This window comes from Puma concolor, chromosome E3 (genome assembly GCF_028749965.1).
Source record: "Puma concolor isolate L17-30 chromosome E3, mPumCon1.1.hap2, whole genome shotgun sequence".
Taxonomy (NCBI): Eukaryota; Metazoa; Chordata; class Mammalia; order Carnivora; family Felidae; genus Puma; species Puma concolor.
Genome location: NC_141682.1, coordinates 12,194,829 through 12,220,302, shown reverse-complemented (window position 1 = coordinate 12,220,302; position 25,474 = coordinate 12,194,829). Strand labels below are relative to the sequence as shown.

The window sequence follows — 25,474 nt, the reverse complement described above, 5'->3', positions numbered from 1 at the left end:
AGACATATAGATCAATGGAATAGAATTGAGGATCTAAAAATATGCCATCACATTTACATGCAATTGATTTTTTTAATATGAAATTTATTGTCAAATTGGTTTCCATACAGCACCCAGGATCATCCCAACAGGTGCCCTCCTCGATGCCCATCACCCACCCTCCCCTCCCTCCCACCCCCCCATCAACCCTCAGTTTATTCTCACTTTTTAAGAGTCTCTTATGGTTTGGCTCCCTCCCTAACTTTTTTTTCCTTCCCCTCCCCCGTGGTCTTCTGTTAAGTTTCTCAGGATCCACATAAGAGTGAAAACATATGGTATCTATCTTCTCTGTAGGACTTATTTCACTTAGCGTAACACTCTCTGGTTCCATCCACGTTGCTACAAAAGGCCAGATTTCATTCTTTCTCATTGCTGCATAGTATTCCGTTGTGTATATAAACCACAATTTCTTTATCCATTCATCGGTGGATGGACATTTTGGCTCTTTCCATCATTTGCCTATTGTTGAAAGCACGGCTATAAACATGCAATTGAATTTTGACAAAGGCACCAAAACAATTCAATAGCAGAAAGAGTAGTCCTTTGAGCAAATGGTGTTGGGAAAACAGGATATTCGCACGCAAAAAAAAAAAAAAAATGAATTAAGTCTCTACCCCATAGCATATATAACAATTAATTCAAAACCATCAAACGCTTAAAAGTAATAGCTTTATAGATTATGAAACTTTTTTCAGAAAACATAGAAGTAAATCTTCATGATCTTGGACCGGGCAAGAATTTCTTAGATATGGCATCAAAAGGGCACACAACACAGAGAAACATGACGAAATTGGGCTGTATCCAAAATAAAAAGTGCGGTGCTTCAAAGGGAGCAAAAAGACAGCCTGCAAATGGGAGAAAATGTTTGCAAATCATATATCTTACAAGGGAATTCTCACTAGAATATGTAAAGAATGTTAGTGACACAACAATAAAATGATGCATGACCCAGTTTAAAAATAAGCAAAGGGTATGAGTAGAGATTTCTCCAAAGAAGAGATACGAATGGCCAATAAGCCCGTGAAAAAGGACGCAACGTCGTCAGCCACCATTTGCCTAATGGTAAACACAGAGTTCCCATACAGCCCAGCAATTCCACTCCTGCGTGGACCAAAGGTCCATGAAAATGTATGTCCACACAAAGACTACATGAACGTTCATAGCGGCATTTTTCAGAACAACCGAAAGTGGAATTACTTGTTCAATGCCCGCCAGCAGATGAATGGGTAAACAACATGTGGTGTTTCCATACCTTGGAATATTTTTCAGGGTAAAAGGAATGTACTGCAATGTGGAGGAACCTTGAAAACAGTATGCTGAGTAAAAGAAGGCCAGTCACAAAGGACCCCATATATTGTATGATTCCATTTAGGTGAGAAATGTCCCTTAAAGGTCAAGCTATATAGACAGAGAACACATTGGTTTTCGTCAAGCACCAGAGAGGATAGGGGGGAAAATGGAGGGTGGCTACCAGATTCCTTTTGAGAGTGATAAAAATGTTTTAAACTTAATTGTGGTAATAGTTACACAACTCTGTGGATATACTAAAAACCATTGAATTGTGCAAGGTGAATTAATTGCATGGTATACGAAATATAACTCAATAAAGCTGTTATGGGGTAAAAAAATATTTTAGGGTTAGAGAATAGAAATCCCGTAGGGTCTTGTTAAAGAAATTCTAGATGATAAACTTCAGCCAACCGAGAAATGCAACCTAGAAATGGTAAACAGATTGGCTGTAAACATTGAGTCCATCTAACTGTGTAAGACTTAGCTAAAAAAAAAAAAAATCGTGATTTCAGAACAACGTGTGAGTGTCATGGATTATAATATAGTGCGGAAAATAAGAAGGTCTGGGTCCGTACCTAGGTACATAAACAAATGGAGAAGGCAGAACTCTACATTATAGTAAAATCAAACTAATAAGTAATAGGAATGTTAGAAATGGAAGGTCACCATCTGGCAGCCATCGTAGTGGTCGTTGGATATGGCAGGACTGTGGTCATTGATCCGGGCTGGAGTTGATTTGGGCGCACAAAGGTAGGTGGGTGGCAGTTTGAGGATGTACATAATGACACGATCTCACACTATACCCCCATGGAACGATAATGGGTTACAAGGAGGAAGATGATGCCATTACGGCGGAGAAACCTGGCACACACCAGCATGACCGGTTGATCAAGGTTAATATCAGCATTGGTAGGAAGAATGGGCTGCCATCATGTATGTCTAGAGGTAACGTGCTGAGAAGGGCACGGCATCGTTCCCGTGATGCCCCTATCAAGGACGCGTGATCTGGAGCTGGTCCCGGGGAGACCACCCTGAGGGGCATCTGACAGTGTGTGAGTCCAGTGCTCTAAAATGGTTGAGGACAGGAGAGGCAGGAAAGACAAAGAGTTGTTCTAGGTTGGAGGGCATAGCATGCTTCACCACAAAATGCAGCCCAGGTTGCCGGGTGGCATGCTAGACCATGTCGAACAAAGACACACGGTTGGGACAACTGGCAACAAGGAAATGGGATCTATGGATGGGATGGTAGCATTGGAAAGATGTTGTCTTCCTGACTCGTAGGCTTGGAGAGTGGTTATCTCTGTTTCCGAGAATATATACTAGGATATTTACAAATGAAGGCATATCACGTCTACGGCTTGCTCGCAAATGGTGAAGGAAAAAGATGTGTGTGTGTGTGTGTGTGTGTGTGTGTGTGTGTGTGACAGAGACAGAGAGAGAAAGAGAGGAAAGGAAAGGAGGGTGAGGGTGAGGGAGGGAAGGTATGAAGTAAGGCAAGGAGACATTAGCAGCTGGGAAATATGGGTGAATGAGAGATTTTTTAACTCTCCTTTCATCGTCAACACTTCCATCCTTTCAACTCTTCCGTACGTTGGCGCTTATTTCAAAATAAACTGTTTTTGAAAAGCAATAGCGGGGAGGGCCCCGGGTGGCCCAGTCGGTGAAGCGTCTGACTCTTGATTTCGGCTCAGGACGTGATCTCACGGTTCCGTGGGTTCGAGCCCCACGTGGGGCTCTGTGCCGGCAGCGCGGACAGAGCCTGCTTGAGACTCTCCGTCTCCCTCTCCCTCTCCGCCCCTCCCCTGCTGGTGCTGCCCCTGCCTCTCTCAAAATAAATAAACTTAAAGATTCAGAAAAACACTACGAGTAGAATGTAAATGTCGCAAACCCTGAACATGTGCAAGCCTTGTCAGTATCGAAACCAAAAAGTTGCTCTGAGTCTCTGAGCCTGTCATTCCCCTCCCCCTAGAATGCTCTCGCTCCACATTTTAAATTTATTATTTTTTTAACGTTTATTTATTTTTGAGACAAAGAGAGACAGAGCATGAACGTGGGAGGGGCAGAGAGCGAGGGAGGCACAGAATCGGAAGCAGGCTCCAGGCTCCGAACCATCAGCCCAGAGCCCGACGCGGGGCTCGAACTCACGGACGGCGAGAGTCTGATAGACTCGTTGTACTTTGCCTCCTTCTTCATTTATGGTCCAGATGCTGCCGGGAACGGGCCTTGCGTCCGGCTGTCGTGACTCCTTCATCTCTTTCCAATTTTGGCACCTAAAAAAAAGTGTCTGGCATATGGTAGGTGCTCGTTAAATATCCTTTATTGTTGCAAAGCTGAGTGGGGACGGAGGAGAGGAGCCGGTAACCTTTAGAGAGCACACCGCTAAATGGACCGCGTCCTCTGTAGCCATTTGTGTCCGAAAGGTCAGGAAGTAGCAGGGGATCCCTGTACATGTGGGCTGTGAAGGTTCAGTGCCTCTCCAGGATTATTTCTGACTGTAAAAGGCGGGGACGCTCCCCCCCCCCCACACACACACACTGTCTAGTATCAAAGAGACTGTCTTGGCTGGCCCCGTCCAATTCGAGGGCAGAGGATCGCAGTTGTGAAATTCATAGGTCCCAGAATCAGCCCACCTCGTTCAAATCCCGGCTCAGCCATTCGTTAGCCGAGCGATGCCGGGAAAATTTACCCAAGCCCGCTCTTCCTCGGTGTGTTCGTCTGTGAAACGGGCACCGTAGCGGAACCTGGCTCCTGAAGCGTGAAGAGTAAGTAAAAATGTAACGTGCCTACTGGAGAACCTGGTGCACGATAAGGGTTGGCTCTCGTTATTGTCAAAGGACTCAGATCTTGTGGTTAATCTCTGCTGATCAAACCGTGATGGGATCGGTGACTTCCAAATATTAGACAGACCCCATTATTTCCCCTGGCCAGGCAATCATCCCGAGATCTGCAAAAGAACTATGAGCCGCTGTCCGATGTGTCCTGCGACATCGGTCATTCAGAGACCACTGTATGCCCATTCTTTTTCTCCTGAGCCCATAGGGAGGGGCGAGTGGCTGCGTTCTGGACCGCGGGATGCGCACAGAACGATGCACACTGCGCGATGCTCCGTGCATCTTCCTGGCCCTCATGTTTGGCCAGCTGCAGAATAGCCACTGGAAAACTCTGGCCCCCAAAGGGCTGATCGCGTCCAGGTTTCAGAATGATCCCCAGCTGCCGTATCGGGCTGCAGTCTGAGAAAGGAATAGCCTTTCAAGGGCTCAAGCCACGAAGTTTGAAAACTTGTTTGCTAGAGCCCTTAGCTGGCCTAGCTGAGCAATGCATATTTAGGCCAAGGAAGGAGTTGAAGGAAGACAGTGGAAGGAAGGGGATTGGAGTTAGGAGGGTCAGCCTCGGACAAAGGAAGTTCAGACTGACTGAAACAGACCAGAGATAAAGAACCCAGGATAAAAGCTTTGCAATAGTTTAGTTCCGACAGCTGGGCTTGGGCAACTGGAGGTGAAAGGGAGGGGAGTATGTTCGTCTACGCCCGCAAATACTTATCGACCGCTTTCCGGGTGAGAAGCACGGCTCCGGGTACTTGGAGGAAACAGAAAAAGCGTGAGAAGCATTTCTGGCGATGCTTGTGGGGGTCACACAGCAAGGACAATAGTTTGCATTTCTTATCAGGGAGGGGCCCTCTGGATCGTGCCCACCACAAGAGTGTGGGAGATTAGAACAGGCCGCTTTCATTGCTCGTTCGGAGCTAAGCCTTCCCAGATGAATAGTTGGGAGGAGGTTGGAAATGGGCAGGCACCCCTGTCCCAATCTCTTTGGGACAGGTGACTATTTATTCATAGAAAAATGCAGGCTTCCCTTGGGATTTATTAATTCGCCCGCAGGACGCCTGGGTGGCTCAGTCGCTTAAGCCTCCGACATCGGCTCAGGGTAGGATCTCCCGGTTTGTGAGTTCGAGCCCTGCGTGCAACTCTGAGCTGCCTGGAGCCTGTTTCAGATTCTGTGTCTCCCTCTCTCTCTGCGCGTGCACTCTCTCTCTCCCTGTCTCCCTCTCTCCCTCTCGCTCTCTCTCAAAAATACATAGCCATTATAAAAAAAGGAACTACAGGCCTAAAACAGGGTCACTTCTGAGAGGACAAGTCTCCAAACTGGGGCCGAATGCCTAACCTCATTGAGGTTGCAGCCTTCCCCAGAAATGTTGTCTTCACGGGCCAGTCAGGAATTTTCTGGTCTGCACCCATGAGGTCATCTGTCACATGGGCTGTCTCCATCCCCTAAAGAAAGGTGAGGTGACCCACCTACTAAGACCCCCTGCCCTTCCCCTGTGACCTGTGCCCAAAACAATCCTTTCTTGTCTTTTGCCAGTAACGTCTTGTCCCACCCTCCTTTCTAGAAAAACCTTCCACTTGAGACAAGTCTTTGGAGCTGCCTTCTGTTGGCCAGGTGACTCCTGATCCGTGGATCGTTTCCTAAAGCCGGTTAGATCTTCAGATTTACTCAGTGGAACCTTTGTTCTTTAACATAAAGCGGGGAGAAAAAAGAGAACCGGGGTGAAGCGGGTAAAAATGCCTACAACCAGTAAAGGATCATTTAAATAGTGATAAAACAAGGCATGGAACAAAGTGGGCGGTTAATCGTATGAGGAAGTGAGGCTCTGCAGAGCTCTGCAGTGGAGTAGGAAATTGCAGTCCGAGCTTCCCGACAACCAACGGGAAAAGCAAAATGTGGCAAATTAAGCATATTATGTGATTGTGATGTATATATATATATATATATATATACACACATAATATAATACACACATATACACATATAATATACATAATATAATATACACATATAATTAATGTATAATATACATAATAAATATAATATACACATATAATATACATAATACAATATACACATATAATTAATGTATAATATACATAATATACATAATATAATATACACATATAATGTATACATATAATATACATAATATAATATACACATATAATTAATGTATAATATACATAATATACATAATATAATATACACATATAATTAATATATAATATACATAATATACATAATATGATATACACATATAATATATACATATAATATACATAATATACATAATATAATATACACATATAACTAATGTATAATATACATAATATACATAATATAATATACACATATAATATATACATATAATATACATAATATACATAATATAATATACACATATAACTAATGTATAATATACATAATATACATAATATAATATACACATATAATATATACATATAATATACATAATATACATAATATAATATACACATATAATTAATGTATAATATACATAATATACATAATATAATATACACATATAATATATACATATAATATACATAATATACATAATATAATATACACATATAATTAATGTATAATATACATAATATAATATACACATATAATTAATGTATAATATACATAATATACATAATATAATATACACATATAATATATACATATAATATACATAATATACATAATATAATATACACATATAATTAATGTATAATATACATAATATACATAATATAATATACACATATAATATATATAATATACATAATATAATATACACATATAATTAATGTATAATATACATAATATAATATACGTATATAATATACACATATAATATACTCAATATAATATATATAATTTTTTTCAGATAAAATGTTTTTCCAGCACCAAACCCCAAAAGGAACTTATCTCAATAATCCTTTCCAATAGCTTAAGTTCAGAGACTGGAAAAGTCATTAACGTTCAGAATCGTAGGCCGAGAATTTATGGATGAGGTGGGACCGAAAGTGGTGACGTCCCTGGGGGACAGGTGGGGACTTCTCGCAGTGTTGACCCAGCCCCCACCAGCCTCTCTCTCTGCCTCAGTGACCTCCCGCGATTTCCTCCCCTTCCTACTACGCAGGCTGTTAAGCCCTATTGTGCTGCTTTGACATCTGGAACAAATCCTTTTGTCATACGCCATCAGACTTTAAACAAATAAGAGCTAATGAGTTATCCAGGCGCCACGATTTTGCCTCCACCAATAATTACTTTGTTCACTCGAGGGTAGTAAGAAGGTAACCGGCAGGAAGATCTCTCCTCTCTCACCTCACATTAGGATCCATTTGCTTTGACAAATATCTGACTTGGCTGATGTGTACAGTGTAACATGTTCATTTTTCCAGGTCTGCCCTGCGTGTCATCCTGTCCGGAAGCTCCAACCGGAACGGCATGGGAAGCGCTCCGTTGAAGCCCAGCCCAGGCGAGTCTCAGCCCCTGGCCTCTCGATCCCTGTGTGAGGGAACAAGGACGAGCCAGGGACCCTTTTGGGGCCTCAGTGTCCTCACCTACACACTGGAGGGAATAGCACGTACCCCATAGGGTGGGATTACATGACAGCCCGACAGCATGTCTGAGACATAGTGGGGCATCCATAAACATTGGTTCCCATCCCATCCTCACACCGTTTGCAATCAGTGTGCCCTTTGAGGACATGGTCAATCGGTTTTTAAAAGCTAAGACGTACCTAGGTAAGTGCACCTTGAGGGCATTAGTTCTAGTCTAAAGACAATGAACGAGGGTGATCTTCTTCCCTCTGCGTGATGCCTCTCCAAAGTCTTCTGCCCCTAGGGCACATCAGGAGGACGTATTGGCAGCCTGGCATAGCGGAAAGTTGACAAAATGGAGAAAGGACTATTGGGGATAACAGAGTGCGCACGCTGCCTCTCAGGCTGGCTCCCGGGGGGCCATGAGGTCAATGGACGATAGCTGAGCGTCCAGTCCCTGGGAGTAAAGAGCATGGGGAGGGTAAGACCATGGCTCCAGGAATTTCTGTAGATGACCCCCACTCCATCCAGCCAAGCAGGCCTACCACCAGCTGCAACAGCCACAGCTTCTGGAAGCTATTGGCACCCCTTTGAGAGGAAGTAAACCGAGGACGAAGCACCCGGTTTGGGTGGGATGTCAGAACATTTCCTGTCCTCGGAAGGAAATCTGAGACCGAGATCTGGAGGTACTCAGTACAGAGTGGAGCGTGTAGGGAAGTCAGAGGTCATGGGGCCAGTGGGTGTCAGCACGAGCTGAAGCCAGCAAGAGAGAGACGTGGCATCTGTGGCCAGTGCATGAACTGCGCGGACCAGCTGCTGTGGGCGATGGCTCAAGGGCTTTTTTTTTTCAACTTGCTTTTAATAAATTCATTAAACGTACATTTTATATGGGACTACACGAAACAAATCTGCAGTAAAACCTTGGATAGCGAGTAACTTGCCCTACGAACGTTCCGCAAGACGAGCAAACATTTCTAATGCATTTTAACTTGATAAACGAGTGATGTCTGGCAATACAAGCAAGATGTGATGCCGAATGTCACATGATCACAACCGAGCCAATGGGTCTTGAAATTCGCTTTCATGCACAAGTCCTATGGACCGCAAGCCTGTGTCTGGAACGAATTATGCTCACAGACCAAGGTTTTACTGTATGTAACAGTGATTCGTCAAAATGCAAAACCCTCAAAAACATGCTCTAAAAGCCAGCGCCCCAGAAACTTCTCTTGGTCCTTGTGTAACTACTCTCCCTCGTTTCTCCGGGAAAGTAACCCATATCTTAACTAGGATGTCGAGTATCCGAAAAACTTTCTTGTTTTTCTTTATAGTCTTACTACGTAAGCAGGCATCCTCAAATATAATGGACCGGTTTGCCTATTTCTTGAACTTAATATAGTCATACATGTGTTTTTGGTATGTGGTTTGTTTTGCCCAACATGATGTATGTAAGATCCGTTCATGTAGTGACAGATCATTTATTTCAATGCTGTGGAGAATTCCATTGTATGAATGTTCTGTGATGGACTTATTCATTCTAATTCTTTTTTATTTTAATTTTTTAATGTTTATTTTTGAGAGAGAGAGAGAGAGAGAGAGAGTGCATGAGTGTGGGAGGGGCAGAGAAAGAGGGAGACACAGAATCCGAAACAGGCTCCAGGCTCTGAGCCGTCATCCCAGGGCCCGACGGGGGGGCTCAAACTCACGAACCACAAGATCGTGATCTGAGCTGAAGCCCGACGCGTAACCGACGGAGCCACCCAGGCGCCCCTGGATTTACTCATTCTAATGCTGATAAACAGTTAGATTGTTTACAGTTTGGGCTTACAACCCCAAATGCAGCTATGAGCATTCTTACGTACATCTGTTGGTGCACGCGAACACATCTCTATTGAGCACGCACATCAGCACACCCACGTGTGAAGTCCCGTGGAATCTACCAATCTACCAAATACCTCTCCCCCAACCCCCAACCCGAGCCAACATGAGGAAACAACAGAAAATGCAGGAAACAAAGGTTGTTCCCTCCACACCAAGCCCAGACAAGGCTTCTTTGGGTTCAGTCGAGCTTTGCCTGTACAGCAGGTGGAGTTGTGTCCAACCCCCCAGACCAAACACTCAGGAGTTTGGAGCCACCCCTCCACCAGACTTGCTCTTGGCCTGAGACAAACAAGCCTGGGTCTGGGGCCAGTCTGGATAGCGGAGGTAGATTTTTCCAGGCAGCCTCACAAAGCACTAGGACAACACCAGCAAAAGGGAAGCTCCGTAATCAACGCCTAGGAAGAAAATGTAAGTGAGGCTGTGCAAGAAATCTGCATCATGAGAATTGAGGACAAAAGATATGAGGAGAGGAGGGAAACCTTTCTCGTGGATTTATTTAATAAATTTATTTTGTCAAGTGGAAAAACTGGAACTAAATAACCGTTATTTTTCCTCAATTATGATCAGATGGATACTTATTAGGCAATGGCGAAAAAATAACCAGAAAATAACGAAAATGAAAACATCATATTAGGAATACATTGGCTGCAAACATTCAGGCAATGGACCTTTCCCAAGAGAAATGAGTACTTACAAATAAACATTATATTTCTGATTCAATTTCAGGGGATTCTGAGACTCTCAGAAACTTCTGTTTGGAACGTAAAATGGTTGAACCACTTTGGAAGGCAGCGTGGCAGTTTCTTCTTCTTTTTTTTTTTTTCAAAGTTTATTTATTTATTTTGAGAGAGAGAGAGAGAGAACAGGAGAGGGGCAGAGAGAGAGGGAGAGAGAAAATCCCAAGCAGGCTCCAAGCTGCCAGCACAGAGCCCGATGTAGGGCTCGAACTCCCGAACTGTGAGATCATGACCTGAGCGGAAATCAAGAGTCAGACGCTTAACTGACTGAGCCACCCAGTCGCCCCAGCAGTATGGCAGTTTCTTTAAAAAGTGAGTACAAGGGCGCCTGGGTGGCTTAGTCGGTTAAGTGTCCGACTTCAGCTCAGGTCGTGATCTCACAGTTTGTGAGTTCGAGCCCCACATCGGGATCCGTGCTGGCAGCTCAGAGCCTGGAGCCTGCTTCCCATTCTGTCTCCCTCTCTCTCTGCCCCTGCCCCACTCGTGCTCTGTCTCTCTCTCTCTCTTTCTCTCTCAAAAAAATAAACATTAAGAAAAACATTTTTTTAAGTGAGAGTACACACACCATATGACCCACGGATATTTCCCCAGGGGAAGTAAAACCACGTGACCATAGGAAGATTTGTATGCAAGTGCTCATACGGGCGTTATTTGCAATAGCCCCAAACCTGAATCCCTCCAAGCATCGGACAACAGGTGAATGGATAAACCAAGCTGTGGTTTATCCTTGTAATGGAATACCGCCTTGCGATTCAAGAGAATGAAATTGATACCTCTGGCAAATGCAAGAGTCTCAAAAGAATCATGCCGAGGGAGTGGTACTGTTTGCTTTCATTTATTTAAAGTTCCGAAAAATTCAGACGAATCCATAGAGGCAGAAACAGCGGGGGTTGCCTGGCAAGGGTCGGGACCTTGGGATGGAGGAATTACAGACAGGCACGGGACAACTGAGGGGTGATGGAGATGTTCACTGTCTCGTTTGGGGTGACGGTTTCATGGGTGCGTACACGTGTCAAACGTGATCAGGCTGTACCCTTGAACGCGTGCGGTTTGTTACTTGCCACTTATTCCTCGGTATGGCGGTTCCAAGCATGATGCTTCGCAATACTGACCACCGGGGAATAAAATTTGCATAATCCTACACTTCTGATCGCGGGGCACAGATTTATCACCTGCATGGAAAGCAGTTTTGCAAGATGCATCCTCAATTGTTACTATTACTGTTGCTACAGTACAGACGAAATGTAAGAGGATTGGCCCAAATAGGCAAGGAAGAGGCAGTTCAGTGGCAGGTGGCGTTAGTCCCTGAGTTGTCTTCTAGGGAAACGCGTGCTCGGAGATGTTAGAGATCCCCCGATCAGAGAGCATCCGGCTCTGTGAGCGCAACATCTCATGTCAACCATTTGGCTAATGTTCATCCACAGCCACCAGATGGGTGCGGTGCGTCTGACCCTTTGTTCCTGGCGTTTGAAACAGAAGAGTGAAGTTCTTTAATTACTCCTTTAGGGATGGTTAATGCGTTCTAAGTGTTTACTAAGTCTGGGAAAGTGAGTGATTGTCTCTAGCTAATACTTTTATACTCAAGGTTAATTCTTGTTTTCGGATAATATTTTTAATTCATTAGCCTCCCTTAATGCAGCTGGTGACCACTGGTTAGTTAAGCGGATAAACCATTAATGCGAGAGAGCCAGTATTAACATGGGGTCAATCTACTAATTTCTTGGTCATAGGCAACACGAGCAGACCCTGTAAAATAGAAATGCTTGCTTTGAGTACCTTCTCCTTAACTAAACGATGTACTAAATGTATTTTCCACAGCCTGGAGCTTGCAATGTCAGCAAAGGTGAATAATTGTGAAGAAGGCAGGGCAAAGGAAGTGGGGGGACAGTGGAGATGGGGAATGGAGGGAAGCATAGCATAACCGGTTCCTCATTGAAGGGGAGGAATTAGGGACAGAAATTCCCAACCCCATGAGCCCACCTAGCCGGCGGGCGGTGGGGGCTGGGGGGAGAAGGGGGGGGGATATATCAGGAAGAAGAAAGAGAACCCAAACATTTCTGGCACTTCACAGACCATCTCTGAACCTTACGTTTTAATAAGTTATGTTTAAAAGATGATGTGCCCCTGATTACAGAAGAGAGACGAGAACATGCTCACTTCACGTCGAGTCTAGGCTGGCTCTCTGCTGATTGAATTCTCCAGAAATCAATAGAGATGCATTTCAAAGTCTGGAGCAACTTCAGGGAGTCCTTCCAAAGACAAGCAGGGAACAGGTGCATCCTTTAAAGAGGGCTAAAAGGGGGCAGAGCAAAGCTCCTGAGAGTAAACTAAATCCAGGTATGCATTTCTGACATCATAACTCAGAGCAAGGCGTGTAATTAATAAAGATTGAAAATTACACAGCCGCTAAGAACGGCAGAATTAGGAAGGCTCTGACAAACCGTTCCACATGGCTCCTTCCTGCCTCGCTTTAAGCAGTCAGTTATGAAATGCCAACAGTGATCACGGTGTGATGTTAGGTAGCAAAGTGTGGGAAGAGAGAGAAATAAATACTTGGCGGTCGTTTTTCATCTCGTCACTGTCCTGTTGGAAAAAAAAAATAGCTATTGGCCTCGTATTGCTTAAAACACAAAGACGAAAGGCCTTAGCAGGCATTAAAGTGCGTTGCTATTCTGTCCCCAGTTCACCCATTTCTCAACATATGCCCTTGCCCACCATCCAGTCAATGGGTGTGATGTGTCGGGACATGCACGGTACATATATGTTTACCTAACACCAAGTATCAGGTAGCAATACCAAACATTAGGTTCCTTAATCCTGGTTGCTGTGACAAACACAAAAGCAAATCAAAAACAAGAAAACCAAAAGGCTCACCAATAGCGCAGTGACTCAATGTAAAAGCTCACCCAAGTACGGTTTGTTCACTCAAAGTCCAGTGAGGATATTCCTAGATGGCAGCTCACTGGACAGGAACCTTCTAAATAGCAACTCTGGCTCATGCCCCTTCCGTTTGGATTGCCCACGGTCTCTTACAGCCTCCTTACAACCCTCTCCTCTCTGGGTTTATGGCCAAGCGAGAGCAAGAGGGCGCTCTTGCAGAAGGTTTTAGGGGCCAGGCCTAGAACTGTCCATTGGTCAAAACCAACCACATAGCCCACCTAGACGGGGAAGGGGGGGCGGATATATCGGTTATGTGTTGGTACATAGCAAACCACCCCAAAGCTTCGCTCGCAGTTCTATGACTTGGCAATTTACTCTGGATTTCGCTGGGCTGACTCATACATCTGTTGGTCAGATTCTGCCTCCGGTGGTTGACCGGCTATGGGCTGGAACAAAGGACTTGGCCATGAATCTCTCGTCATCTACCAGGCTTGTTCCCGGCTTCTCAGATTTCTCAGAACTGTATGAGAGCAAGCCAGTTACAGCGTGCCAATGCTTTTCAGTACCTCCGCTGTGTTGCATTTGCTACTGGCTCATGGGCCAAAGCGACCGGATGGGTTGAGCGCTTTGGGGAAGGGTGCGTGTATTTTATACGTGCCATTTGACTCTTTGGAGGCTGGAGGGTAGACTGTGACAGGCAGAATAATGGGCCCCCTAAAGGTGTCCACATCTTAATTTCTGAAATGTGTTTAAAAAAAAGGAACGTTACACGGCAAGGGGGAGCTAAGGGTGTTAATCGGCTGGCTTTAACGTAAGGAGACGACCGTGGCGTATCTGGGTGGGCCCCTGTAATCATGTAGGTCTTTAAATGAGAAAGAGAGAGGGGCGCCTGGGTGGCGCAGTCGGTTAAGCGTCCGACTTCAGCCAGGTCACGATCTCGCGGTCCGTGAGTTCGAGCCCCGCGTCGGGCTCTGGGCTGATGGCTCAGAGCCTGGAGCCTGTTTCCGATTCTGTGTCTCCCTCTCTCTCTGCCCCTCCCCCGTTCATGCTCTGTCTCTCTCTGTCCCAAAAATAAATAAACCGTTGAAAAAAAAAATTTTTAAATGAGAGAGAGGCAGGAGAGTTAGAAATGGAGGGATGACATCACGAGAAAGACCTGACCAGCCATTGATGGCTTTGCGGATGGAAGGGAATGGGAGCCAAGAGATCCAGACAAGCATCTAGACCCCGGAAAAGTCAAGGAAACAGATGATCCCCTAGAGACTCCAGACAGGAAGACAGCTGTGCCAACGGTTGGACTTCAGCCCACCGAGACCCGTTTTGGACTTCTGGCCTCCAGAACTGCAAGACAATAAATTTACGTCGCCTTATGCCACTAACCTTGTGGTGATTTGTTATCGCCACAACAAGAAGCCGACAGAGCAAGCCTCTGGGGCAAGCCCAGAGTCAGCGTGGGAGGCACACCATAGACACCATCGGGCATGGATGGAGCAAGATGTGAACAAATAGGGCGGTTCCAACAATCAATCTGCCCCAGGTGGGTAGAAAATACAGTATTCCCGAGCGTCCCGGAACATAACACGGTTTGGTAAAAAAAAAAAAAAAAATAGCTTCATCTCTGCAATGTGTGTTTTAATAAACAACCAGGGGACTTGGATAGGCAGTTGCTTTTGTGGACTGCTTGGTATGGAAACCCCATACCATTTCAGCCATTTCCAATTACCCCCAACCTGGCCCCCACCCCGCCCTGGAAGGGAAACAACACGTCCTGTGACGTTACGTCCCTGCCTAAGCCCTTCTGATGATTTCCCAGCATCCCCACCGCATTTGTGATTAAACTACACGCCTTCAAGTTATTTCATCCAAATTTATCTGTCCATCCCCGTCTTTGCTCCTCTCAGAGCAAAATGGTCCTGCTTTCAGGTCCCCACATGCTATCCCCTGCTGGTGCTCTGGGCCTTTGCACGTGCTGTGTCCTCTCCGTGGGCCACGCCGTGCTGTCCGCTTAGTGCACATAACTCCTTCCCCTCTGAGTTTTAGCTGAAGCCCTTAGTGAAGCTTTCCCTGACCTACTTCCCGTCTCGCCTGGACTTCTCTACCGTACTTTCTCAGAGCAGCTTGCATTTTTTATTCCCTACCATTTATCACCGTCTTAAACTATACACGTGTTTGCTTGATGGCTTGACTGAAGTTCTTCCTTTACTGATTTACAGCATTTGTAGACATAGGGATTGTGACCTTTTTGATTGAAGTATAATTAACATACAGTGTTACGTTAGTCTCAGGTATACAGTGTAATGATTCAGCAATTCTGTACGGTTTTCAGTGCTCATCAAGGTAAGTGTGCTAGTGTTGAGAGAGAGCATGAGCAGGGGAGAGGGGCAGAAGGAGGGGAGGGAGGGAGACAGAGAGAGAGAGAGAGAGAGAGAGAATCTCAAGGAGGCTCCACACTCAGCACAGAGCTCCATGCGGGGCTCTCTATCCTGTGACCTTGGGACCATGTCCTGAGCCCAAATCAAGGGTCAGAGGCTCAACCCACTGAGCCATCCAGGCGCCCCATACATCGATTGATGTAATAACATCTAATAGGAAGTTTAAAATCAAGATACCATATAATCCTAGCAATGTTACGAAAACCATCCCTACATCGAAGCGTTCCCTTAAAAAGCGGAGCACGAAACGCAAACGGATCTTCATGGTGCTTCCCTGTGGTGGGTGCAGCAGTAAATCTCTATTTTTGGTCTGGCCTTTGCTTTTCTTATTCTCAAAATATTTTTGAAGGAGGAGTTACTGCCTTGACGGTAAAAACTGAACATTAAGCAAATAAAGGCAGCAAATGAAGTGTTCGCTACGGGAGGAGCCGTCAGCGGGGGGCTGGGTCTGCCCATTACCCCTCCAGGCTGAGGGAAACACATGTGATCAGTTTCAGGCTTGCTACCTTCCTGTGGGATGATGGCATTCCAGGTGGCCCCACCGGCCTCCACACTTAGAGACGCCTTCTCAGTGGTGGTGTGGCATTTCCTCCGGATCATGCGCGCTGCCCCTGTGACTCCTGTCTGTGGCTGGCTTGCTCTGGGAGGAGTGCACCTGTCTGAGCAGAGCGGCCCCTAAAACCCCTGTGCTAATTAGAACAAGGCACCCTTTGCGGGCAGATAACAGCCTGGAGCCAGGAGGTGCCCGTGGAGAGCAGAGCCAGGCTGGAATTTTCCCCTTCCCCAATCCTACCCGCCCAAGGTGCACCTCCTCTCCAGCACCCACTCATCTGGGTGAAAAACTAGTGACGTTGAGGGATCATCAGCTCAGTTGGTGTTCAGCCAGCAAAGGGGAGATATTCATTCCCATACCGTCAACTCTGGGGGATTGCCCGCAAGACGTTACAGCACTTAGACACGAAGGTTCCACGAGGCAGGGGAGACTTGATCAGGAGCTCACCTCCCAGAAGCTCAGATCAGGGTACCACACAAACGTGCCGGGTTCAAAGGCAAAATACTGCATAATTACCACCTCTGCCAACAGCAACGAGGACTCAATTCATAGCCTGGAAAAGTTAGAAGGAAAAATTTAAATAATTTTTAATGTTTATTTATTTTTGAAAGAGACTGCAAGCGAGGGAAGGGCAGAGAGAGAGGGAGACACAGAATCTGAAGCAGGCTCCAGGCTCCGAGCTGTCAGCATAGAGCCTGACGTGGGGCTCGAACTTACGAACCTTGTGATCATGACCTGAGCCAACGCCAGACGCTCAGCCAACTGAGCCACCCACGTGCCCCAGAAGGAAAAAACAAATTTAAACAATCTAGTCTATTTGATAATAAGGAAGCCTGAGGATTTCAGGAGAATATGATAGTGATAATAACAGTCGTAACAATAATAAAAGAGCCTAAATGATGGAATGAGAATAAGGGGACAGACACCTAAATAGAATGTGTGGCTCTACGTGGAGTTCTGGACCAGAAAAGGAACTCTTGGGAAAAGGTGAATAAGGTCCATAAATAGCTTTGTGTCCGTGTGGACGTCCTGAATTTTGATAATTGTACTGTGGTTGTATTAGATGTAATATTTGGGGAATCTGCACCCATGGGATTCAGGAATTCTTTTTACTTTCTTTGCATATTTTTTTAATTTGGAAAAAAAAATAACACCATACACACACACACACACAACCACACAAAGATACACACACAAGCTGGTCCCAGCATGCAATTTTAAATTTAAACAAAGTTTTTTTAAACTTTAAAAAAAAATTTAAAAACGGGGTGGGGGGCGCACCTGGGTGGCTCGGTTGGTTAAGCGTCCAACTTTGGCTGAGGTCATGATCTCACGGTTCGTTTTGTGGGGCTGGGTTCCGAGCCACCCAGGTGCCCTGCTCCATGCAATTTTATAGGTGAGGACACTGAGAATGGAAGTCTCTGGCTCAGAGTCAGACAGTAAGTGGGAAGAGAGAAGGGTCTCCCCAGCCTCCATTTCCACCATCTGCCTCATATGAGCCCAAGTCAAGCCAACAAAACCCCATGGATGGGAGGAGTCTCTTGGGAAAAAGAAACGCTCAGTTGTTCTCTTTCAGCATCCTTGGTCTGCTCGGTATGGTCAGGCTTGGTCTAAAGACCCCAGAAGCCCAGGAGGGAGGACGTAAGCCAATACTGTGCCCCATGCAGTGCATAGGCTCAAAGAGGTATCATATTCACCTCTCCGGGCCAGTTCCCTCCAGGCTCCAGTTTTTTCGGAAGTCCATAGTCTCCTGACATCCTTGCTTGACAGAAGCCCTCCGAGACTGTGGGGGAGAAGGTCACTGCAAGATGGTTGTTGGTTGCTCAGGGGTCATGACAGAGCTCAGCAGAGTGTCTATGGAGCTGGAGGCAAACCTGGGTTCCAGCGGGTGCTTTAAAGGACTTTGGTCCCAACTGGAGAGGAGGTCGATTCACGGCACAACATGGTAGCCCTTGCTCTCTCTCTCCAGAGAGAAGGGCTTGCGCTAGATAACTAACACACAGAGGACCCTGGGTTGGTTGCGTCCGTCTTTCTGACCGATGGACGAACAGGTTTCGCTCGGACCTTAGGGCATATGACGGCCTTGTTCCGTCTGGACCAGGGGCCCCACATCCTGCATTTCTTGGGATAGGGAGAGTCACGTGTATTGTAATGGCTGTACCACACGCTCCCAACCGTCACCGTCCCGAGTCCTCCGCGGTCAAGGTGGTTTATGCTTAGGTGCTTCCCCATCTCCGGAAAGCAAATGCTCCTTACTGTCAACAAATTTTGATATTTGGGGCCTCCTTCCTGTTTTTCCACCTGATGCCTCCGATGCCTGGTTGTGCGTGTGTAGGTGTGTGTCTTTGTGAGGGTTGGCCGGTTTCCTGTTTGCAAGCCCGTTTGTAGGCGCTTACAATGTAGCTTTTCCCCCTTAGTAAATCCGTTGTTATTCCCACCAGGAATGTTCATCTTCAAAAAATTGTCATCCTTTGACCTCTGCTCCTTCCTTCTCTCCCAGATGGCCCTGGGGGTTTTGTAACCTTCAAAATACGTCTTTATTGATTTTCTTTAGCTGGGGTTTGGGAGACGCAGAGATAAACGTGTAACTTCCATCCGTTTTGGTTTGCCTGAATGTATAAAGGTAGAATTTTCAACCTCAAATCAGTGGGAGGGGTACCTAGCCACTGTGCACAGCCGCGTAGACCATCCATTCCCAAGTGCATCACGCACATACGACGTTGGCGCCCCGGAGGAAGGAGAATCAGAGCTCGGCTTTCAGACGTTAAGAGGCCAGCGTGCCCTCGAAGACCGGACACCCGAACCTGAGTGTTTGAAATGCTGCATCATCTGCATGTCTGAAAGCGTCAGGGTCAAGGTTAAGAGGCATGAGGGTGACCCCGGGGTGCCTTACTTCCACGTCATTGAGTTTAGTCTCTATCTGTAAAACGGCAGTGGCGCTGTAGATAAGGCTCTAACTTCTCCCCTAAGGCTGAAACTTCTTTGTGATCCTGTGAGGTCTACACCCGCTTGCGCTGAGCCACTCACCCAGCCCTGCCTGCCATCCATGGGGTGCAGGGGGCTCTCAGCGAGAGAGCGCACAGTGATTGGAAACACTCCGCAGCTGTGATGGAGTTTTCACTGGTTACGGGGCAAATGGAAAAATATGGCCACTGTGATATACCTGTTGGTGAAGCCTTGCTTAATGTTTTCTGTCGCAGGCACTGCTCTTTGTTCTGAGATAAGGTCTTTGCCTTCTTGTTTTTGTCGTTATAAAATCATTTATTTTGGAACTAAAGGGAAAAGATGAAGGTGAAATGAAAGAGAGCCAGCTTCAGTCCACCATCCCTGGGGGATTGCCAAGATGGGCTGTGGAGCGTCCCGGCAAGACGCCGGCAGAGGGGTGAGGGAGAAGCCAAGGCCACGGTCAAGGTGGAAGGTGAGGCGTGCGGTCAGGATCATCTCCTCGACACCCACAGAGACCATCCGTACGTCAGACTGAAGCCCTGAGCTGATGGGAGTTGTAGCCAAGGAGAGGACTAGATGTCAATGCAGAGCAAAACGGGGCTCTTCAGCTGTCTGATCACCAAAGGTCTTGGGACTCAGAGCCCAGGCACGGCGTCCGCGATGGGTCGCTGTCTTCCTGAGCTACTCCCCCTGCCCTCCGCGTGCACAGCCAAGGGGGTGGGGAGTGCCACCTCTCCGTCTGGATTGTTCAGTTCCGTGTCCTGCTTAGGTTGGTTGTAGGAGAGCAGGTGCAGAGGTAACCGCTCGGATACACGGATGAGTCACTCAAGTCAGCTGAACACAGGTGGGACAGGGGGTAACGGCCAGCAGAGGCGGGGGGGCTGCCGAACGGGCCGTCGGCTTCATGGGACATGTCTGTTCGCGGCAAACTTGCTCAAGTGCGAAGATGGTGGGGGAGGCATTCAGTGATCACCTGCTCCACGCCCGGTCACCTGTGACCAGAAAGGTCCTTGGAAGGAGGCGAAGATGGGCTGGGGCCATCACCAGCGACCTGCAGGGCGCATAAGAGGACATTGGTGGTGGACATTTGCCGAGGACCCCGCGGCCTCCCCCCCCCGCCCCCCCGCCGTTGCTTTGAACATGGATGTTGTTCACCCAGGCTCACTGCTAGCAATGAGTGGCAGCTGACAAACCACGCCGGAATCAGCCACTAACGGTTTACGGGGCACCCTGTGTGTGACGCCCCCAAGGACAGGACTACTTTCTCGTCTTCCTTGCCACCTTGAAGAGATTTCCCAGGATGGTCGGTGACCCTGATTTTGACGGTAAGTGTGACCATAGCAGGCATTTATAGAGTGTTAGCTTAGCACCTGACTTCTCGTATCACTGGCTCCGAGACGGTACGTGATTGTCACCCCATTCTTCTAACCCGACTGACTTAATTCAAACATGGTTATTGTTTACTTTGCGTCGAGCGGGGCTAATTTTCTTCCTCCAAAATATATATTAAACCCATTACCTTCTTCTCCTTTGTTTCCCACACCCGAGCCAGCCCTCACGTCCTCTCTCTCGTCATCAGGACACTGGTAAGGACGTGCTAACGTGCCAGGGTCACTCCGCCTCTGTTCTCTCCTCAAATGACCGTCCAGCCCGAAGCGTCTTCCAAAATGCCAGTCGGCGTCAGGGCGCCCACGGGTCACAATCTCTGTAGGGACTCCCCATCACCAACAGGATACAGTTCTGCTCATTTTCTGGGCTCGCAAGTGCTCCTCGAGGTGAGCCCGGCCCGGGACCCCAACCCCCCTTAGCACCACCTACCCCCTGAGCACATTATGCTGCTTCCCTTCAGACTTCCGAACGGGGCAACCTTGCCCCTCTTCCTTCTGGTCACCCCCTTCCCACCCTGCTCCAGCCCCGAGCTCCCGCAAAGCCCAAGGTTACCCTGCGCACACCTCTCTTGTAGCGCTTACCGCCGTGTTTTAGAATCACCTGTCGGCATGTCCTCGTTAGACTCTGAACTGCTAAAGGCGTGTCTCAATCTTAATTATCTTTGGATCACTATCTTTAGACGGTAGCTAAACACACACTCCGTACTTGATAAAAAGCCTCTTAGGTGGTATGTGACCGACACTGGTAAGCCCCTTACAAACACTTCTGGAGTCTCCGTGAAAAATGTGTGACTGAAATATGCCACGAGCCGTTGGACACGCACACACCTGCAACCTAGAGTGGTCTTTTAAAAAAAATATTTTTTAACGTTTATTTATTTTTGAGACAGAGAGAGACAGAGCATGAACAGGGGAGGGGCAGAGAGAGAGGGAGACACAGAATCCAAAGCAGGCTCCAGGCTCTGAGCTGTCAGCACAGAGCCCGACGCGGGGCTCGAACCCACGGACCATAAGATCATGACCTGAGCCGAAGTCGGACGCTTAACCGACCGAGCCACCCAGGCGCCCCTAGAATGGTCTTTTAAAAACGTAAACCAGGTCACGCCTCTCTGTCCCCCCACCACCCCCCCACGACCCTTTCTCCTGCTCACTCACTGTGCCTGGGCCCCGCCCTGGGCGTCCTCCGTGTCCCAGAGGAAACACGCCAAGCTCTTTTCTACCCCCCGCGCCTGGCACGTGCTGTTCCCTTGGCCTGGAACTCTGGCCTCAGAGCTTCAGGTGGCAGACTCCTCTTTCGCACGTAGGTGACAGCTCATTAGTCACATTCTCAGAGAGACCTTCTTTGTCTGACACAGCCTCTTCCTTCCACCCTTGAGTCAGGAGTCCTGACCACATCAGCTCTTTCCATTTTTATCACCGCATTCGTCTTACCGTGGAGTCCGCTGGTTCCTTCGTGTGAGCTCTGTAGTGCTGCCTCCTTCTGGACTAGGAAAGAAACACCATGGGGGCAGGGTCTCCTCTGTCCTCTTCTCCACCCCCCCTGAGCTCAGTGTACTTCCTGGCACACAGATTCAATGGGTTTGTTGAGTATCTAATTTATTCCTCCTTGCAATCCCAGGAGCTAAATACTATTTTTATCCCCATTTTACAGATGAGGTGGGGGGTGGGGAGGGGCTCCAAGAGGTCCATACAGTAGACCGGGCAGCTATTCAGCTGAGCAACCTGCTTGATTTTATAGCCGGCACTCTTTGACTACTACACTAGTCCAAGCCTTACCCATCTGAGACCGCCTTCCCGCCTGGTCTAAAGGCCCTCCATGTCTCACCCCTCTCCCCACCCATTCTTGAGCAGGAGGAGGGACTTCTATTTCTCTGCCCACCCCCATCCCTCATGTTTTCTCTTTCTCTTCTGAGGCTCAGCCTGGCCGCACACACTCAAGACTGCCTCAGGCCACTCCCACAGTTTGGTCAGACTCCGCGTCAGAGTCAGGAGACCTGGCCTGGATAGATAGTACCTCCCAGCTCCCAGTGCCTGGACCAGTGTGTCCCCTTCCAGTGCTCCCATTTCATAATGACTTGTGTTTTCCAATGCCTGTTCTACTCCTTTGAAATGAAGTGTGCGTGCGAGACAGCAAGGAACATTCTGGAATGCGAAGCTTTGGCATGCATTTAGGGTCATCAAGATGGCATGTTCATTGGCCATCAACTTCCTTCTTGCCCAGAATGGCTTAAGGTCACAATATCAATCCCAAAGTCGGTCTCCATAGCCCAGACTCTAATTTTGTGTTCCTCTAGAGATGGGACCTCAGTTTTGACGATTTTTTTTTTTCTCCAGCTTTCTTTTTTTTTAATGTTTATTTATTTATTTAGAGAGAGAAAGAGAGAGCACGCCCGCAGGGGGGAGGCAGAGAGTGAGAAGGAGAAGGAACTACCTGTCAGTGCAGACCCTGACGTGGGGCTCGAGCTCACAAACGGTGAGATCACGACCTGAGCCGGAATCAAGAGTCAGACTCTTAACCGACTGAGCCACCCCGGCGCCCCCTCCAGGTTTCTTACCATAAAGAAGACGGCCTGAAATTCATTCATTCGTCCATGCATTCATTTCACACGCAATGCTGGCCCCAACAGGGTGTCCCAAGTGCTGTGGATGCTAAGTGCTGGGGCAACGCAGATGTGTAAGACATGGTCCTCCTCCCTGCCATGGTCACTAGGGCTGGGAAGTATATGACAGCCTCCTGAAGGGAGCAATAATTTTTACTTTCACCTTTGTACCCGATCCCTCACTCCACCATCCCGACCTCTTAAATTCAAGACAGCTTCCCTCTGACCATGAAAAAGCACCCGAGGTTACACGAGAAAACATTAGCTGGTGCATAAAGCTGTCAAACTCCTGGAGAGAACTGGCCCCAAGCAGACACTTGGAAAGACAAAGATTGAGGAACCCACCGGAGATTAAAGGAAGCGTTTTTCACCTTCTAGTGTGGAAGGATGCCCGGTCACAAAGCCAGCAAAAGACCCAAGGAGGTCAATTGAGATGACCTGAACACCAAGTCAAAGTAAATTATGGAGGGGAAGCAAGAAGGAAGAAGAGAAAATAGGTCTAAAACACAATGCGTATAGCCAGAAGTGCTAACTGCGTTTCCCTTGGAGTCACAGACCCCCCTACACGAATTCTGAGACCGTATTTCAAATGTTCGCTGACTTTCTGGGGTTGTTGTTTGCCTTAGATTCCCATCTGATTAGGGAAGGAAAAGGGAAGGAATCTGCCCTCTTTGGTGAGTAATTATTCTAGGATCCAGAATTTTTTTGTTGCTAGTAAGACCATCTCACTTACGTGCAAGTATATAAATTAATCCTATTTTTTTAAAAAATGTTCTTATTTTGAGAAGGGAAGAGAGACCACATGACTGTGCATGAGTGGGGAAGGGGCAGAGAGAGAGAGAGACTCCCAAGCAGACTCTGTGCTGTCAGTGCAGAGGCCAATGTGGGGCTCGATCTCACGAACGGAGAGATCAGGACCTGAGCAGAAATCAAGAGTTGGATGCTTAAGTGACTGAGCCACCCAGGCGCCCCTAACTCGATCCTATTTTGAGGAGGTAACTTTCACATTTGAAATGCACACTTTCGCATCGTGGTTTGGTTGAAGGCAGGAGAGAAAGGGAAACAGAGGCAAATGTTCAATCCCCTTCTTCTGCGACAAGTTTCGAGAACAGCATCGCCATTAGGGATGTGAGCATAAAGGCTGTGTTTTTCCCCTTAAAGGGGCCGTTAGCAAGTGGCACTAGCTGAGGGCTGCGATTAGCCCTTCCCTTCTTGATGTCCTGTCCGTAATTGTCGCTAATGCAAATTCACTGGACACGTCATTAGCGGAGCCCAAAACCTATATCCTGATCTCTAGCTGAAAACATCTCTGAATTAGATCGTGAAAATTAGAATAAAACTCATCCACCAGTGGCAATTAATGAGTCATGACTAACTGAGGAAGGAGGGGGAGGGTGGGAGAGAGTGCCTCCTTTCATTGCTGCTGAGGGTTACGTGGAAGGAAAAATTACACCGCACTTTGTGAGTTCACAACTCGCCATCACCCTTGGGAGACATCAGACGTTGCGACCCAGCTCCGGGGATTTCTTTTCAACACCCTAGGGGAAGAAGGTATCCAGAGAAATGTGGAAACAGGTGATCTGGCTTCCAGCCTTTGAGCTGCTAGCAATAAGCTTTGTCACCCTAGGCGGGTCGCACGGCCGCTTTGAGCGTCTTTAAGATGAAGGCACCTGTCCACGTGGTCCCCGTGAACACGTCCAACCCACGTGCCTAAGTCCAGGGGGTACTCACAGGACTTGCCCTGTGCCTCCATAAATAGAGCCAATCAGGTTCAAGAACATCCCCCAAATCTTGGCTCTCTGTTCCACAATAGAGGTAATAGAGACAGGGGCTCTAGTTAACAGGCTTGGCATTGTACATTAAGAGACAGCCACCATTGCCTCCTTGCGGCATCACACCCAGGGCCGCTCGCCTTGTCTGAGAAATGGATGGCGAGCCATTTCAGCCGGCTTTGCTGCCGGGTCCCTGAGCTGAGAGCCTCTGGGGCGCAGTGTGATTGAGCTGGGGATGCTGCACAGCCAGACTCTCCCGGGGGGGAATCCCTTTTTCATTTACATTTTCCAATTTCCAGACTTGTCAACACTCTCTGCCTCTCTTCTCCGAGAAGAATGGAAACTCAAAAACCAAGGGTAAAAAGTGCACAGGAGACTCAGCAGCTTTGGGCTGTGAGAGCCCCTATTTGCCAAGAGTGATGGCCTCCCTGTGCCCTCAGTCACAATGGCCATCTTGGGGTGTGCTGCCCTTAGGGTGAAACCACAGGGAAAGGGGACGGCCCCCTCTCTCGGCTGTATCCTAGTCAAACTGCCTCCTCTTTCCAGTGGCCACCCAAAGCATCCTGGTCTGTGCCA

At 47.4% G+C, this 25,474-nt stretch overlaps 1 long non-coding RNA gene across 2 annotated transcripts in view; it reads left to right on the top strand.

The window, feature by feature from the left end:
* The window catches only part of LOC147572978 (uncharacterized), a 131,356-nt gene that overhangs the window by 79,430 nt on the left and 26,452 nt on the right, over positions 1-25,474 (top strand). The window contains exon 3 of one of the 2 annotated variants that reach the window (XR_015245353.1): positions 7,572-7,846. The exons of the other annotated variant lie outside the window; for it this stretch is intronic. This is a non-coding gene — a long non-coding RNA (uncharacterized LOC147572978). Of the gene's footprint in view, positions 1-7,571; positions 7,847-25,474 lie in introns of those variants that run through there. 2 annotated transcript variants of the gene reach the window in all.